Below are 13,414 nucleotides of genomic sequence, written 5' to 3'. Positions count from 1 at the left end.
ATATTAATAAAAAAAAGAGCAGTTGCTTTCTCTGACGAAGTCAAGTTCCCCTGGTCGAAGCCTGGCTTCGGCGACATTCCTCGCTCGGTGACTTCTCATTCAGCTTCTGGTGCGGTTCAATGGGTTTCGGTTCATCATCTCGAACGCGCGTCGTGCAAGTAAAACGCGGAAATACACGGTACATAGCGGGCTACAAACGCGGCTCGCAGCGAGCGAGCGATGCCGCCCAGACCTCCGGCGACTCGTGAACAAAAAAAAAAAAAAAAGCGATATAGCGTCGGTCCCCCGAAGCTCCGGAGAGAACAACAACTAATCCGCTCAGAGTTGCAGGAAATCTCAAGGCGGCTGCACCTTAACGCCACACCGCACGCTGCATGGGAGGATCAGGAGTCCCGATACGCGCCCGCCGCCGAATCGGCTTTTGCCTCGCGGTGAAAAAACGAGACCCGACTTCGAAATCGAGTCAGAGAACGAAGGGAAGAAAGAAAGAAAGAAAGAAAGAAAGAAAGAAAGAAAGAAAGAAAGAAAGAAAGAAAGAAAGAAAGAAAGAAAGAAAGAAAGGACGCGTGCGGAGCAAGGATGAGCACGCGACCGCGGTAAGCGCAGCCGTCGCGTGAGCCGCTCTGCGAGAGGAGGAGAACGAAACAAAACGAGGCTTTACAAGGGGCCGCATATAAGCAAGGAAGCCAGCAGCCCGGATAGGTCACGGCCACCGAAACGGCGCAGTATTGTAATCATCCCGCCAGAAGAGCTTACCACTACAGTGCCACCGGCACGCGCACGGCTGCACTATGTAGAATCTATGCGTGAGAGCACGCCGCGTTCCCCGCTCCGTATACGATTTCCCCGCCGAACATACGCGCCTTTCTCCTCTAATCTGCTCTTGCAGCGCTTATACTGCTCCCTGCGGTCATCAGCGCGCACACACTCGCGAAAGCTGCTCAGTTCACCTGGCTGCCACCGGAACACGAAAATCGACTTCCGCGAACAAGCGAGCACGCATACACGCACAGCCATGGAGGCACGGAAATATGCGGGTAATATGGGCTCGCGGCGCAGTGATACTCGCGGACAAGCGCAATCGGCGAGGCTCGCGCAAACTTTGAGGGGGTCCCCGAAAGCGCGCATCCGTATAGAGGCGAATCTGGAGTGGTGCATAAAGAAGCAGGCCGGCTAAGAAAGACACGAGGCAGTGGGATGAGGAAGGATGGAAACTAATCAACGCACACACAAACACACACTCAAAGGACGACACAGGGCGGACGCACGGCATGGACTGGGACTCGAGGAAGGGCGCAGCAACAGAAAGCTTCATTTATGCGCTGTATACAGCCCCAACATAAAAGTGTTCCAACCACAATGGATGTCCGAAAATGCAGCGATAAACCGTCCGCTGTTGTAGTGTATCGCTGCAGAGTCGGAAGTTACCAACGTAATGTGATTAACGAAGCTACGTCAGTTTGGACCGCTCGCTTCGATCAGGTTTGGTTATAGCTAGAACAGCTGTGTGCGTAGAAATGACGAAGTGAGATATTTTACAGTTTCGTAAACCGTTTATGACGTCCGCCGCTGGTCGTGTACGGTCCGTGCAACGAATGGCTTGTATTTAGTAATCAAATGCTCCAAACCATTTGAAAATGTATACGAAAATAAAATATAATGAAATGTGCATTCACGCATGTTTGTAAACCGTAACAGAACAACGAAAAGCGTTTGGCATCCCAAAGATGTTCAGCGCGCCACGATGACATACCCACAGCGAAGAACTCTCAATTAACGAAAACCCTTACCGCACCCCCGCCCCCTCCCGAAAATTTCGGCACTTCACGAAGTGTCGCACTTCTTGCAAGATACGCCCACCTCTGACAAAGCGACTTAAGCGCGAAGTCACGTAATAGAACCGAAAACCGATCATTCAGCAACAAAACACCACAGTTGTATAGCACTCCGTCGTGATGGAACCCAATTAGTGCGTTTAATTAACCGGAATATGTACAAAAAAAAAAACACTGGCCCACATAATCGGCAAGATACGAAGGTTTATATGTATAGTATACGCGGGGATCTCAAACACGCGCGCGGACCTTTTGCTAGCGGCCCGGTCCACGCAAGAATGGCTTTGTTCCATTTGTTTTTCTTCTTTCTTTCTAAGGCTACTCAGACGTGATTGACATCAAGCGCTTCCCTCTTTCATGAAGGCTCCCATGCTGCCTGTTGCGCTGAAATATTATTGCGGAAGAAGTATTCTATATTTCAGATTCGGAGTTAAGACTGCACTCATTGTTAGAGATCAGTATCATCATGTTTCTCGAACTCACTCTCAAGCCAAATCCCGTTCGAAAATGACTCGTATACAAGCACCCTACCTGGCCTCCTCAACTGTTCCCGCCCTTGCGGGACTAAATGCCGTGTTTGCGGTCCGCTAGCTAAAACGACTGCGAAACCCCTGATGTAGCTGGCCCAGCTGCACTAACATAACTATATCAAACAGCCACGCTGTATCCACAGCGTGGCAGAACGTGAAATTCGTGACGTCACGTTAGTGTCATCAGTAATTCGCATGCATGCTCCTTTGTTATTAATGCACAGAGAACCGATAGCGTTCCAGCAAAGCGATTATCACAGAGAAACGTGTTGATCGACGTGGGATTACACTATAACTTTCATGTTTTCAGCGCGCCACAACACCGAGATGGCACACAAGACGCGCACGTGTGGTGTCATATCGCACTGTAAATATGGAACCTAATAGCCAACTCGCCCAGCATATTACATCGTATACTAGATCGACGTCATCTAAGCCGCCATGCTGGAGTTACGTCTTGCGTCCATGACGTGACGCGCAAGCTACCAAATCATCATCATTCCGACCACGCCCACTACAGGGCAAAGGCCTCTCCCATGTTCAGTCAATCAACCCCGTCTTGCGCTTTCTTCTGCCGCGTTATACCTGCAAACTTCCTATCTCATCTCTAATAGCGTTATATAGTCAACGCACTGGTCTGTTAAAAAGGAACAACCGCTAAACCCCAATAATAGGCCACACGTTGCAGTCTCTTTTGTTAACCATGTCCACAGAGTACGTGGGCGCGCTGACTATGCGCCTGCTGGTTCACGATGCTGGTCATTTTCTATCGGCGACACACACACCCCACGGAGGTCTATTATCTAAGGCACTCGGCTGCTGAACCAAAGGTTGCGGGGTCGAATCCCAGCCGCGGTAGCCGCAGTTTAATTGGAGGCTAACATGCTTGAGGCCCGTGTGCTTGAATTTAGGAGCACGTTAAAGAACCCCAGGTGGTCCAAATTTCTGTAGCCCTCACTTCGCCTCTCATAATAATATGGTGCTTTTTTGGAACGCTAAACCCCAATAACTATTATACACACGGCGGGCCCCGATCACACAGTAGCTTAAAAATGTTCACACACGGGAACAAACTGCGCGCCCCAGAGAAACGAAATGTGCTCACCCTATCACGCACGGATCATCGACTATGGAGAGGAAGAGAGAGAAAAGCAAGATAAAAGAAAGGCAGTGAGGTCAACCATGGCCGAGTTCGGTAGGTCACACTGCACCGGGTAGGGAAAGCTCCACGTTTGTTATCACGAACGGCGAATCAGTCCGGCGTCTTTAAGAAAACGCAACAGCGCTTCAGCCCCCTTTTGAAACTGTGATAAACCGCCCGATCGACTTATGTAAGAGAAACTGACGCTGTTCGATAACAAATGCGATGTGGGGAAAAAATAACGGGAAAAGATGAACGCATCCGTGAATAAAAAAATAAATTGTCAATAATGCAAGAAAACTGACTTCCATTTAACGCGAATCTAAAAAGCTAAACATTCAACCAATTTAGACTGACAAAGTGACCACAAACTAGTCCACTTTGCGGGCAATATTCCGGTTGCGTGAGCGAGTAGGGAAATAAACCATCCTTTGTCATCACCTTCCGTCGAATATAAGCGTTCATTCATCACCATCTGTGGCAAGCGGTCAGGTGGAAGAATATTACCACACCATTATTTCCTTTATTCAATTTCGCTTCCTCCTTACCTGCCTTTCTATCAGTTTTTGCTCTCTCTCTCTCTTTTTGCTTACTCGAAGTAAACTAAAACCATAAAAGGCTTCGGTGGGCGGAAACAAACACGAAAGTGCAGTGACGTCAGAAAGGGCAGAAAGATGGAAGAGCACGCGTAAGCAACGCAAGATCGGCCGGCGATCCCGAGCGAAAGAAGGGAAATGTTAACGTATACGAAGCTCAAAGCAGGCACACGTTCACCAAACTGGACGGAAAAACAAACAAACAAAGAGAAAGAAACGTAGGCCGCAGCCACCACCGAAAAGATGGTAAACCACCCAAACTGCGCACGTCCCTCCCAACGTCTGCGAGCGGCCGAGTGCGGAGGAGGCGGCATCGGCATACGGAAGGTTCGCAAAATCTCGATGCGTGGATCTCGTATAACAAACTTTACGTATACGCTTCCTCAATTTAAGCTGAACCCTCTTTGTACGCCTCCAGGTTTCTGCTCCGTAGGTAAGTACCGGCAAGATGCAGCTGTTGTATACCTTCCTCGAAAGGGTTAGTGGTGATCTATGCCAGTCATGATTTGAGAATGCTTGCCGAATATGCGACACCCCATTCTTATAAGTTCTAGTTACTTTAATCTCCTGATTAAAACGAGGCAGCGAGCGATGGAAAGGAAAATGATGGGTGTAACCTCAAGGGACAAGAAGAGAGCAGAGTGGATTAGGGAACAAACCGGGGTTAAGGATATTATAGTTGAAAAGAGAGAGATATGGTGTGAAGAAAGGCAAGGAGGTTAACCAGAAAGCAAGTGTCTGGTTCGCTACCCTGCACTGGGGAAGGGGAAACGGAAAATGAAGAAAGAGTTGAAAATCAAGAAGAAGAAATGGACATGGGCCGGGCACGTATCCTTGGTCAGCATAACCCTTGGTCATGAACTGTAACTGACTGGATTCCCAGAGAAGGCAAGCGGGTGAAGGCGAGAGGAAAAGTTAGGTGGGCAGATGAGATTAGGAAGTTTGCGGGTATAAGGTGGGAACAGCAAGTACAGGACCGGGTTGACTGACGGGACATGGGAGAGGCCTTTGTCCTGCAGCGGACGTAGTCAGGCCGATGATGACGATGTGTACGCTTCGATGAATTCGCCCCTTACCGCCTATACGCCGACGCGCGTCATTTCACGGCTCGCACTCAAGTTTGTTCAACGCCACCACTGGCCGAATGTTGCGAAAGAAGTTCGTTCGATGCGGTCTGAGAAAAGGAAAACACAAATGGAAGCTCGATTCAATAAAGCGTTCTTGGAAACGCCCGAGCGGAACGGAGTGCTGAAAGGCGCGCGAGTTCGGGCACGATTCCATATACGGTAGAAGTGCCGCGAAAGGCGCGCGAGTTCGGGCACGATTCCATATACGGTAGAAGTGCCGCACTTCTGGTGGCGGTGGCGACTTATACTCGAAAAATGGCGCATACAAGTGCGCGCAAGATAACACTAGAGAACGGTTAATAAAAAAAAAAAGGACACGAGCTCTAGCTGTTACTACGTGGTTTCCAAAATTTCCCCTTCAATATGACTTGTGAGTATTTTAGGTCGATTCTGACTTCTTTAAGCTGATAAAAAAAAAGAGAGAGACAAAAACGAACTCGATAAACGTTAAAGCTTTCGAGTTCCATAATTATTGCAAGTGGGCGTGCAGCTGAGTTGTTAAGCGAGTTGATGAAAAATTTGAGTATACGATTCTTTCTCAAACCGTAACGCCGTTACGCGCCACAACTCACGCTAGAGCCATGACGAAACCACCTGGACAGTTCATTTAGCTCATTTTTCTTTCTTTTTATGACTTTCTTTGTGGCATATCTTTCTTGTTCAGCAAGGAGACTGCTGATTCAGAGCGTTCTTGCTCCCATATTAGCCGCGGATGCACGTCACCAGTTTACACCGATGATGTATGGTCCTTTTACGTCACAGCAAACTGCGTGTGACCGATGAAGATGGAGTGGCAGGATGACATTATGGCGATAATAACCAATCCCATCATCTTTGCACACTCAAAATGAAGAAAAAAAAAAGGTACACTCTCGCGGTGAGTTCGAATCGAGCTAGCTTTTACGCAGGCGTATTATTGATATGCTTCGACATTTTACACACACGTGAAGTCATCACTGCGGCCCACGCAAATCACGCCCACTGGCTGTTCCCAGCATAAGCACGTCACCCGCACTTACAACTCCGCTGTACCCCGCCATACTGAGAAAGTGTTCACGTCACCATTCGTTACGAATACAGTCTCCTCTGGACTATAATAGCTCACCCTTAGGCACAACACCGCGACGCTATGTCAGCGAATGTATTCACTGACATTTTTTTTTTACAAAACATTAATAAAAATATGTCAGCTGCACCTACCGAACCACGGCTCGCCCGTCCTTCACCCGCAGAAGGCAGTCGTGGTAGCTGGTTTCCGCTCGTGCCGTTAGTTGCAGCGAGATGGCGAGTTCTGCCAGTCGGTTGACGTTCATTTTGAAATTTTTGTTAAGCGCTCCGAAGCTTCGGACAAGATTACGTAGACAGGTGTCCTGTTGGAACAAGACGAAGCACTAGGACAAGAAGCAGTAGACAAGACAGCACTTACAGCGTTGTTCTATTGAACAAAATTAAGTAGACAGGACAGCGCTGTCGGAGAAAGATGGAGTAGACAGGAAAGAGCTTACAGCGCTGTCCTGTTGGACAAGATAAAGTAGACAGGAGAACCGTCTCTTTTCGTCAGGTACAAGTTTAGGAGCACGCGCTTAACTAAAAATTTCAAAATGTACCATTAACACTTTTTTGTTGCTTCGCATAAGGTAAATCCTACGCATACAAAGAGTTAAAGACTAACTGCCAAAAGTGTTACGTTGGCTTGAGCAGCGATGTCAGAACGTCCGGCGAAACTTAAAAGTACGGTCACGTTTTCGACCTCAGTAAAAGCTGCGACACAAACGTATGTCTGCATGGGAAATGCTACCGAGAGTCACTCGAGAAGTGCCTCGCATCACCGAAATGAGTGAGGCGCCATTGGAAGGCGAATTCATGCAAATTCTCCGTGGGGCTGTGCGCAGAGACGAAACTTTTTTCCACGGGTTTGTTACGCGTGGGTTTTAGGCGGTTCTTGTAAAGCACGGATAGAATGCGCACAGAATGCGGCACAGAACGAAATCTTTCGGCGACCCGATTAGCTCGAGTAATCGAGCGTTTACGCACTCGACAAGACTGACAACGCGGACAAAAGAAAACATAACGGAGGCGCACGATTTTGCCGACATGGCAGAATGAAGTGAACGATTCCGACTCCAAGACAAGACCACTCGTAATAGAAACAAAGGACACGCAATTCCTGTACTTTGGAAACAACCGGTGTACGTCGCCCACAGCCATCAGTTATTATTAATTGTGTTAAACATGAAAGACCAATCATCGACCGCCCTAGTCGAAAAGAGGCGTACAACGAAGCGCGGTGGCGAAACGACGTACAATACGCGAGTATGCGCAATGAACAATCTTGTGCGACTGCCCTCTGTAAGGCTGTTGCGGGAACCGGGCACCAGGACGCCAGGAATCGGCGGTTGATTCAGTGGTCGGTCCGTGCTCGCGCGTTCAAGAAAAAAAAAAAAGAAATAAAAGAAATGGGCGGCTGTACTACAACTCTTGATACCACCCTTCATGAGATAAGTCATGGTCAAGAAAAACACCGGAGCATTCGAGTGTCTCTTATTATTCGCATCAATATAGCCAATAATGATAATGAGACGTCCCCCGCTACGCCACCGATTACCAAAGAGAGGGAAGACCACTCAACCCCTTTTCTATACGGTTCCCTCTTGGCTATGTGTCTCGATCACTTCGCACATACAGGAATTTGTGCTGGGGCCGGGAAGTAAGAGGCGCTACGACCTGTTCCTGTTTACTGATTCATTTAATTTATTACTAACTGCAAACAACGTATACCCGCGTACATCAACCACAACACAAAATTATAACACATGATTTAGGCAATCGCGACGTTCGACACAGGGCAGGTACATAAAGAAAGTAACTGTAACAATACAAGGGTATGCATATAAAAAAAAACACACGACGACACAAATGATGAAGTTATCAATGAATAAAATCATGCAATGTCTCAACACGCCACTTCCCTTCCCGCAAAGCTAATCTAAATAGGGTGCGTAAAGTTCGTCTCACGAATGGTCCGTGTTGTCAGTCTTCATCGTCTTCGTTGTCTCTCTCAGCGATTTCCATCTTAATCTTCTTTCATAACGTCCCACAATCACTCGCTTCCTCGTTTCCCATCTGTAACTTTCATTCCTCGTCATATCATCTCATCGACTCTCATTGCAATCTCTTGACACCGTTATCTTCCTTTTCCATTCCGTCTCTCTACCATCTCGAGCTCATCGCATCGTATCCTCTGACCTTCCTGGTATCACCTCCTAGATCCTCTGACCTTCCTCGTATCACCTCCTAGTCCCTTTTTGTAGGACCCGACTCCACCCTACCGGGGCACCAAACTAATCGCCACTATCGACGCGGCATATTTTCTTCTAAGTCGGAGTGTACATCTTCGACGGCCGCCCCCACGGCCCACACCAGTATAAAACCCTCTCCCAAACAAAGCCGAGCAAGTCTCAGAGAGAGAGAGATGGGCGAGCTGTCCCAAGGCACTTTAATTACGTGCGAACAATGGTCCCGATGCTTCCGACAAAGTGCGTCGCCTGTAATGACCAACGACCGGAGTTTGCAGTGTTGTGCCGAAAAGTTTTCGGCCGAACCAATTGTCCCGGTTTCTGGTACTTGATGAGCCGATGTCCAGAACGAGTCTCGTCGTCTCCATGCAGCTCGGTGTCTCCCGCGAAATTCTCCGTGGTTGCCGCTTCTTCGTCATTCAACGCCGCGGGTGGCCATCCGCGCAGAACGCAGTAATGAGCCCTGGAGCCACGGAGGCTGACGAAAAGTCAGGTCGGACCGGGCACAGGCCCTGCGGCAGGGTCGCATTCCCCGAACCAACAAAAGGTGCTCTGCTGGTCCCCCATGCCACAAATCTGAAGGGTGCGCGCGGATTATTGCCACCGTACACTGTCCCACTGTCTGCACACAACAAGGCGCCGCCCGGTCCTCGTGTTTGCGCGGGGCGGGGGGGGGGGGGGGCGCGAGAACAGTAGAAATAATCCTTCCAGGTACTCCACTCCGGAATGCCCATTCGTTACACCGAAGGTTTTCTTTTCCCTTTTTTTTTAATGCGTGGGTTTAAGAAACGAGCGTAAGCATTTTGAAAGGACCTGGGTTCAGTCCATGTTTGCGGGGACGTCACAATAATATAGACATTCAAAATAGCAATTCACTATAGACCTCCAGGACTGTCGGGTTCAGGGGTTAGGGTGCACATGTGGAAGGCAGCTCCTTGATCTAAAGTGGGGGCCGGACAAGCAGGTACACGTGATTTGACCGTCATTTCGGTTTCTATATGCCATGGCGAAAAGAATTCGGCAGACGGGGAGGGGGAGGGGGGGGGCACGGGCCCCGTGTGCCGTTACCTGGCTACGCGACAGCTACAGTCACAGCTTCACAAACGTGAAAGATGATCTTGAAGCTCGAAGCAAAACGCCGGGGGCCCGCTCCGCGAAAAACCCTCCGCGCTGTTGCTGATCAGCCACGCCCACCGACGGAGACACAGTAGACGGACACCGCAGCCGCTGCACCGAATTCGACCAACGCAAGCCGCGTACGGGCGACGATAGGTGCAAGCTTACCGAGGGTGCCTTAGCCACCCCTGATAATGTTTCTAGCACTGGAGTTTGGACATTCTTGCATGGCCTGTGACAGGCTGTAGTCCGACTCCACTTTGTCTACGCATAGGAAAGACACGGCATAAGCCAAGAGGGCTACTATGAGCCCCTCAGATCGACCGGCTTCGTTGTTTGTTGAACTTCGCACGGCTAGGGTAAACCTTCTCCTTTTCTTTATTTAATCTGATAACAACAAAAGCGTAGCTTTCCTTTTTTCGAAATATGGTCTAAATCCAGAACCCGAAACTAGCTCGATTTAGGCTGTATATTGGCACATACATACTCCCGACTTTCGTCTCAAACAGTCACAAGAAATTATTAAAATTTAGTATTACTGTTTTTGAGGAAAGTTGTGAGTATAATAGGTGCCGACACAGACTCATTTGAGCTATAGCTTCGGGTTCTGAGATTTTAGCCCATATTTTGAAAAAAAAAAAAAATCTCAAATGTCGGCACACTAATGAGGCGCTGCTACGCAGCCTGAATGACGTCATTGATGGTGCGAAAAGCCAGTACAAAGGCGCCGTGCACAACACATACACGACGTTTATCCGTCAATCCAGGGCGACGCAGCCAACCTATACGGCTGTGTTTCCTCTTTGTCTTTTCGTTAGCGTGACTCAATGATAACATGTAGTCTGACTCATCCCCCCCCCCCCCCCACGAATATGTTCGTTTATTGCTCTCCCACAATCATTTTTGTATCATTTTTCGTTACAACCTCGCCTTTCCCCTCCATACAAAATCGGATCTGGCAAAGTCACTTCCAGAAACTAATTAAAATACAATGCGAGTTACAGTTGGTCGAAATTAATGGCAATACGTGCGTTACCGTTAATAACAAAAGAATTAAATATTTTCGAAATTTGACTGAAGCTCACTATTCGCGCGCTAACTCCTGCACAGTTTATTATCCGCGCGTATACGTTGAGCCTCGCAGATCTAGGTCAAGTGGACCACGCTCGAGGTACGTCACTCAACATAAAATTGTTTTTGCTACTATCGTTATCTTCTTCTAGCCAATATTCAGCGACATAAAGGAAGCGCGGCCACGCTATATTTCGCTACAAATTAGGAAAGTAATGAGCAATTTAGCCCAAATTACTCTCTTCAGGTTATACATTACTAATTAGAGCAAAAAGTAACTTAATTATTGTAATTGAATTACTGCCAAGTCAGTATATCATATGCATAACCGCCGAAGTTTAGGCCTTCGAATGAATACATGCATCTTGTGGGGCATCCAATGAAAAAAAAAAAAGGTTACTTCAATTAATGGTTCTGATGTTGGGACAGCCGATTCATTCTTTCCCCGCCGCGGTGGCCTAGTGGCCAACTATACTCGGCTGCTGACCCGCAGGTAGCGGCGGCTGCATTTTCGATGGAGGCGAAAATGCTGTAGGGCCCGTGTGCTCAGGATACACGTTAAAGAACCCCAGGTGGTAGAAATTTGCGGGGCCCTCCACTACGGCGTCTCTCATAATCACGTGGTGGTTTTGAGACGTTAAACCCCACACATCAATCATCAATCAAATATAAGTGTGCCTTTGCATATCTGTGGCCGAGTGTTCTATTCTCCATGCACTGCTTTGTATTTTTTACTTCAAGATACGTGTTCAAGTTTCACTCAACGGCTAAGGAGTAGTTGGCGCCATAATGGTGCGCCAACATCTCCTTAGATATCATATCAATAAAAATCGAACCATTCATTGCTCGGTCGAACAAGACGGTTTAGACTCAATCGCATCACGTCAAGAACGACGCGGGAGAGAGAGAGAGCAGCAAAACACAAATAAGCAAGCAGCAGTCACCTGCTTCCCGTCACGTCGGGAAACGGCGCACGACCCTCCCTTCACGCTGGCGCCTCCGTTATATACTCGCACGAACGCGGGAACAGGAAACGACGGGTCCCCCAACCACGCGCGCCGCCGATCTCATGACGATGCGAGGCCGGAGGCGTGACAAGACTTACCTCACAATATTAGGGTGCCCCCAACCAGTAACGGCCGGTACTTGCACGTCGTCGAACGTAGAAAGCGACACGACGTGCACAGGACCATATACGTCGTCGGTGCGGTATGCCAAGCAAGACTCGCTATACGAAGAAACAGAAGTCTAGCGGTGTCAAGAGCTTCAGCACGTTCGGTACACCGTGTTACAAATCGTTACCAGGCATGGTGCATGAGCCTGCCGTGACAGACGAGGCTGCAAGGGTGCCGTGCGGCATTATGACGGCTGTTCAGTGGCCGAGTTGCTTGTAAATATTGCAAACGCCTCTGTCTCTCTTGTGTATTCGCGATCCCCGTTCCCAGTATCAACAAGCGGAGAAACAGTCAGACCGTCGGCGTCAATCGAATTTCGTCAAGCCGGCAGTACTATATATAGAAATGGATTTGAGGCGGCAGTAGGGTATGCAGCAATATACACACAATAGTATAAGCTAGCAGCAGTCTGTTGCAGAATAAAGAAAACTTCGCGAAAAAGAAAAGGGTGGATAACTGTTGTCTATTGAAAAAAAAATATGAAAAAAAAATGCGCGCACGGTGTTTTATAATATAGTCAGGGAATTAACAGAGCGAACTTCCGGGAAAATTTCGTTTTACCAAAGTGTAGAAAATACAAATTGCGGCGACGAAAAAAAATCGTAAATGGGGGGTTGCGCGCTAGAGCGCGCTAGAGCCGGCGCTTCCACAAGCGGAATTGTCTTCTTATATAGCGGCTGCAACTGTTGCAGCCATATAAAGACAAGTCCGCCTGGTATTGATTGATGTGTGGGGTTTAACGTCCCAAAACCACCATATGATTATGAGAGACGCCGTAGTGGAGGGCTCCGGAAATTTCGACCACCTGGGGTTCTTTAACGTGCACCCAAATCTGAGCACACGGGCCTACAACATTTTTGCCTCCATCGGAAATGCAGCCGCCGCAGCCGGGATTCGAACCCGCGCCCTGCGGGTGAGCAGCCGAGTACCTTAGCCACTAGACCACCGTGGCGGGGCACAAGTCCGCCTGTCGGCTATTCCGCGCACAACCACTGTTAACGATTTTTTTTTTTTCGTCGGAAGTTTCCATCTTCTCCTGACCCTTGCCTCTCTTTAAAATACCGTGACGTCACAGCGACGTAAAGGCGCCGAAGAATCAGCACGAAATTAAAAAAAAACAATAAAAGAACCTTTAACGCATTTTTTTCTCCTGCATGTAACTATGATCACAAAATAGGCGGCGATATAATTCCCAATGAATGATAAATTCATTGAAATTTATTAAACGCTCCACTCCATACTATCAGCATTTTCGAATTTCGTTTTTGATGAAGTTTGGTGGATATTACGTTTCGAGGGCCTTCCTCTTTTCCTTGAAGTTCTGTGCCTGTCGACGTTAGCGATTAATTATGTTTACTTTCAAGTTAGCCGAAATTCAAAATGTTGTTCTTGTCTTCTCTCCCCCCCCCCTCTGTCTCAATGGTCACATGCTGAAAACAGTGTCACCCCTTGCCCCGCCGCGGTGGTCTAGTGGCTAAGGTACTCGGCTGCTGACCCGCAGGTCGCGGGTTCGATTCCCGGCTGCGG

At 48.4% G+C, this 13,414-nt stretch overlaps 1 protein-coding gene across 4 annotated transcripts in view; it reads right to left on the bottom strand.

The window, feature by feature from the left end:
* Window positions 1-13,414, bottom strand: part of LOC142761759 (tyrosine-protein phosphatase non-receptor type 4-like) — a 213,221-nt gene that overhangs the window by 97,325 nt on the left and 102,482 nt on the right. The window lies entirely within an intron of this gene.

This window comes from Rhipicephalus microplus, unplaced genomic scaffold, assembly GCF_043290135.1.
Source record: "Rhipicephalus microplus isolate Deutch F79 unplaced genomic scaffold, USDA_Rmic scaffold_67, whole genome shotgun sequence".
In the NCBI taxonomy this organism is placed as follows: domain Eukaryota; kingdom Metazoa; phylum Arthropoda; class Arachnida; order Ixodida; family Ixodidae; genus Rhipicephalus; species Rhipicephalus microplus.
Note: the sequence above shows the minus strand (reverse complement) of the source record. Positions and strands in the feature narration are given on the sequence as shown.